Genomic DNA, 6,163 nt, shown 5'->3' with positions numbered 1-6,163 from the left:
GCAGCACACCAGGCCTCCCTGTCCATCACCAACTCCCGGAGTTCACTCAGATTCACAGCCATCGAGTCAGTGATGCCATCCAGCCATCTCATCCTCGGTCATCCCCTTCTCCTCCTGCCCCCAATCCCTCCCAGCATCCAAGTCTTTTCCAATGAGTCAGCTCTTCGCATGAGATCGCCAAAGTACTGGAGTTTCAGCTTTAGCATCATTCCTTCCAAAGAAATCCCAGGGCTGATCTCCTTCAGAATGGACTGGTTGGATCTCCTTGCAGTCCAAGGGACTCGCAAGAGTCTTCTCCAACACCACAGTTCAAAAGCATCAATTCTTCAGCGCTCAGCTTTCTTCACAGTCCAACTCTCACATCCATACATGACCACAGGAAAAACCATAGCCTTGACTAGACGGACCTTAGTCAGCAAAGTAATATCTCTGCTTTTGAATATGCTATCTAGGTTGGTCATAACTTTTCTTCCAAGGAGTAAGCGTCTTTTCATTTCATGGCTGCAGTCACCATCTGCAGTGATTTTGGAGCCCCCCAAAATAAAGTCTGACACCATTTCCACTGTTTCCCCATCTATTTCCCATGAACTGATGGGACCAGATGCCATGATCTTCGTTTTCTGAATGTTGAGCTTTAAGCCAACTTTTTCACTCTCCTCTTTCAGTTTCATCAAGAGGCTTTTGAGTTCCTTTTCACTTTCTGCTATAAGGGTGGTGTCATCTGCATATCTGAGGTTATTGATATTTCTCCCGACAATCTTGATTCCAGCTTGTGTTTCTTCCAGCCCAGCATTTCTCATGATGTACTCTGCATATAAGTTAAATAAGCAGGCTGACAATATACAGCCTTGACGTACTCCTTTTCCTATTTGGAACCAGTCTGTTGTTCCAAGTCCAGTTCTAACTGTTGCTTCCTGGCCTGCATACAGATTTCTCAAGAGGCAGGTCAGGTGGTCTGGTATTCCCATCTCTCAAATTACCATTGGCATTTTCTACAGAACTAGGTCAAAAATTTTTACAGTTTGTATGAAAATATAAAAGATCTTGAATAGCCAAAGCAATCTGGAGAAAGAAAAACAAAGCTGGAGGAATCGGGCTCCCTTGACTTCAGACTGTACTACAGAGCCACAGTAATCAAGACAGTATGATACTGGCACAAAAACAGACAAATAGATCAGTGGAACAGGGAGAAAGCCCAGAAATAAACCCAGGCATCTATGATTACCTAATTTATGACAAAGGAAGCAATGGAGAAAAGACAATCTTTTCAATAATTTGTTCTTAGAAAATTAGACAGCTACATATAAAAAAATGAAATTAGAACACTCCCGAATACTATACACAATAATAAACTCAAATGGACTAAAGACCTAGATGTAAGGCCAGACACTATAGAATGCTTAGAGGAAACATAGAACACTCTTTTGACATAAATCAGAGCAATATCTTTTTTGACCCACTTCCTACAATAATGAAAATCAAAACAAAAATAAACAAATGATACCTACTTAAATTGAAACCTTTTTCACAGCAAAGGAAATCATAAACAAGACAAAAAGACAGTTCTCAGAATGGAAGAAATTATTTGCAAATGAAGCAAATGACAAGAAATTCATCTCCAAAATATATAAATAGCTCATGTGGCTTCATACCAAGAAAAACAACTCAATAAAAAATGGGTGGAAGACCTAAATAGACATTTGTCTAAAGAAGACATACAGATGGTCAAGAGGCATATGAAAAAATGCTCAACATCAATAATTATTATAGAAATGAATGAGGCAACACCTCACACCACTCAGAATGGTCATCATCAAAAAATCTACAAGTAACAAATGCTGGAAAGGGTGTGAAGAAAAGGGAACCCTCTTGGACTGTTGGTGGTATTGTAAATTGACACAGCCATTATGGAGAATACTATGGAGGTTCCCGAAAAAAAACTAAAAAGAGAACTACCATATGACCCAGTAATCCCACTCCTGGGCATATACCCAAATAAAACCATAATTTAAAAAGACACTGAACCCCAGTGTTCATTGCGGTACTATTCACAACAGCCAGAGAAATGGAAGCAACCCGAATGTCCATCAACAGACGAGTGGATAAATAAGACGTAGTATATATAGACAATGGAATGTTACTCAGCCATCAAAAGGAATGAACTTGTGCTATTTTCAGAGATGTGGATGTCATACAGAATGAAGTTAGTCAGAAAGAGAAAAACAAATGTAGTATATATTAATGAATATATGTACAATCTAGAAAATAGTACAGAATACAGACACAGGCATAGAGAAAAAAATGTATGGACACCAAGTGGGGAAGCTGGGGTGGAATAAATTGGGAGATTGGGATTGACATATATACACTACTAGGTAAAACCTAGACAGCTAATGAGAACCTCCAGTATAGCACAGGGAAGGAAAAACGAAGGCACCATCTGTCTCCAGGACATATATTAAGTTAACCATAATTTACCCAATATACATTCAGTTCAGTTCAGTTCAGTGCAGTCGCTCAGTCGTGTCCAACTCTCTGCGACCCCATGAATTGCAGCACGCCAGGCCTCCCTGTCCAACACCAACACCTGGAGTTCACTCAGACTCACGTCCATTGAGTCAGTGATGCTATCCAGCCATCTCATCCTGGGTTGTCCCCTTCTCCTCCTGCCCTCAATCCCTCCCAGCATCAGAGTCTTTTCCAATGAGTCAACTCTTCACATGAGATGGCCAAAGTACTGGAGTTTCAGCTTTAGCATCATTCCTTCCAAAGAAATCCCAGGGCTGATCGCCTTCAGAATGGACTGGTTGGATCTCCTTGCAGTCCAAGGGACTCTCAAGAGTCTTCTCCAACACCACAGTTCAAAAGCATCAATTCTTCAGCGCTCAGCCTTCTTCACAGTCCAACTCTCACATCCATACATGACCACAGGAAAAACCATAGCCTTGACTAGACGGACCTTAGTCCACAAAGTAATATCTCTGCTTTTCAATATGCTATCTAGGTTGGTCATAACTTTTCTTCCAAGGAGTAAGCGTCTTTTAATTTCATGGCTGCAGTCATGTAGTTAAAATAGTTGTTTTATATTTTTGGCTCTAACAACAACAAAAACATTTAAAAAAGGACTGTACTACCCAAGGCAATTTACAGATTCAACTCAATCTCTGTGAAATTACCAATGGCATTTTTCACAGATCTAGAACAAACATTTTTTAAAATTTGTATGGAAACACAAAAGACCCCAAATAGCCAGAGCAATCCTAAGAATGAAAAACATAGCTGGAGCATTCAGGCTCCCAGACTTCAGTGTATACTACAAAGCTACAGTCATCAAAACAGTACAGTACTGGCACAAAACCAGAAATCTATAACAATGGAACAAGATAGAGACTCCAGAGATAAACTGACACACCTATGGTCACCTAATCTATGACAAAGGAGGCAAAAATATACAATGGAAAAAAGTCTCAATAAGTGGTTCCAGGAAAACTGGACACCTATATGTAAAAGAATGAAACTAGAATATTCTTTATCAAAATGGATTAAAAACCTAAATGTTAAGACCTGATACTATAAAACTCTTATCGGAAAACATAGGCAGGATACCCTTTGACATAAATCACAGCAACATCTTGTTGTATTCACTTCCTAGAGTAACAAAAAATTTTTAAATGGAACCTAAACTTGAAAGCTTCTGCACAGCAAAGGAAAGCATAAACAAAATGAAAAGACAACTCACAAAATGAGAGAAAATATTTGCAAATGAAGCAACTGACAAGGAATTAATCTACAGAATATACAAACAGCTCATGTAGCTCAATTTTTACAAACAACTCAACCAAAAACTGTGCAGAAGATCTAAATTGACACTTCTCCAAAGAATACATACTGATGACCAAAAAGCACATTAAAAGATGCTCAACATCAATAATTATTAGAGAAATGCAAATCAAAACTACCACGAGATATGATCTCATACCACTCAGAATGACCATCATTAAAAAGTCTGCTGCTAAGTCGCTTCAGTCATGTCCGACTCTGTGCGACCCCATAGACGGCAGCGCACCAGGCTCCCCCGTCCCTGGGATTCTCCAGGCAAGAGCGCTGGACTGGGTTGCCATTTCCTTCTCCAATGCATGAAAGTGAAAAGTGAAAGGGAAGTCGTTCAGTCGTGTCCGACTCTTAGCGACCCCATGGACCACAGCCTACCAGGCTCCTCCATCCATGGCATTTCCCAGGCAAGAGTACTGGAGTGGGTTGCCATTGCCTTCTCCATTAAAAAGTCTACAATCAATAAATTCAGGAGAAGGTGTGGAGAAAAGTGAACCTTCCTACACTGTTGGTGGCAAGGTAGATTGACATAGCCACTATGGAAAAAGGTATGGAGGTGCTTGAAAAAGCTAAAAGTAAAACTGCCATATAATCCGGCAGTCCCACTCCTGTATGTGGAAAACTTACCGAAAACCATAATTCGAAAAGACACATGCATTCCAATGTTCACTGCAGCACTGTTTACAATAGCCAAGACAGGGAAGCAACAAAAATGTTCACAGACAAACAGAAGGATAAAGAAGATGTGATATAGTATACACAATGGAATATTACTCAGTCGTGAAAAAGAATAAAATAATACCATTTGCAGCAACATGGATGGACCTAGAGATTGTTGTACTAAGTAGGTCAGACAGAGAAAGACATGTATTACTTACAAGTGGAATCTGAAAATTGACACAAATGAACTAATTTACAAACACAAACAGACTCATAGACTTAGAAAACTAACTTATGGTTACCAAAGGGAAAAGGTAGAGAGAGGGATAAATTAGGAGTTTGAGATTAACATATATACACATATATAACATAATACATATAAAATAGATTATCAACAAGGACCTACACTACAGAACAGGGAACTCTACTCAGTACTCTGTAATAACCTATATAGGAAAGGAATCTGAAAAAGAATGGATATATGTATAACTGAATTGTTTTGCTGTACATCTAAAACTAACACATTGTAAATCAACTATAATATAAATAAAAAAATAAAATCAGTTGTGCATATTTATGTGGATCTATTTCTGTACTCTCTAATCAATGCTTCACTGATCTATGTGTCTATCTTTTAATAACTGAAAGTCTTAAAATCAAGTAGTACAATCCTCCCAACTCTATTCTTTTTTAAAATTATTTTACCTATTTCAATTCATCTGTTTTCCATCAAATTTAGAATAGCTTGGTCTGTATCTACTAAAACTTTTTGGGGATTTTGATTGATAATACATTAAACCTCCACGTTAACTTGAGCAAAATTGACATATTTACTTTTTCGACTCTTCCAACCCATAAAAACAGTCTCTCTCTCTATTCACTGGCTCTTCTTTGACTTCCTTCATCAATTTTTTATAGTTTTCCAACACACAGACTCTGTACATAATTTTTTCAGGTTTATACATGAGTACTTTTTGAAAAAGTGAAAGCGTTAGTCATTCAGTTGTGCCATTTGCGTGAAAGGAGTACTCTTTGCGACCCCATGGACTGTAGCCTGCCAGGCTTCTCTATCCATGGAATTCTCCAGGCAAAAGAATGGGTTGCTGTTCCCTTTTCCAGGGGATCTTCCTGACCCAGGGATCAAACCTGAAAGGGGCTATCTAAAAAATAAATTTTTTTCTGGCCGCACCACACATCTTGCTGCATCTTAGTTCTCTGACCAAGGACTGACCTGTGTGCTTAGCAGTAAAAGGGCCAAGTTCTAACCACTGGACTGGCTTGTATTTTTTTTTTAATTCTTCTCAACTGTACATGGTTAGTATACAGAAATATGACTGACTTTTGTGTCTTGATCCTGCATCCTGCAAAGTTGCTTATCTTTATTAGTTCTAGAGACTTTTTTTTAGTGATTCCATGGGATTTTCAACATAGAAAATCGTGTTATCTGTGAAAGGAGATTCTTTGCAATCTACAGTTTCTTATTTTTACTTTTTTCCTGATTGCACTAGCTAAGACTTCCAGTGTTATGCTGAATAGTGGTGACAAGTATGCGCATCCTTGCCTTGTTCCTGTTGTTAGAGGGAAATCAATCAGTCTTTTTACAGTAAGTATGATGTCAGCTCTAGGTTTTCTTTTTTCTTTTTTTTTTGTAGATGTCCAGATAAAGTTGAAG

The sequence above is a fragment of the Oryx dammah genome, unplaced genomic scaffold (genome assembly GCF_014754425.2).
Source record: "Oryx dammah isolate SB20612 unplaced genomic scaffold, SCBI_Odam_1.1 HiC_scaffold_9, whole genome shotgun sequence".
NCBI classification, from domain to species: domain Eukaryota; kingdom Metazoa; phylum Chordata; class Mammalia; order Artiodactyla; family Bovidae; genus Oryx; species Oryx dammah.
The sequence above is the reverse complement of the archived record's forward strand: the minus strand, read 5'-3'. Positions refer to the sequence as shown.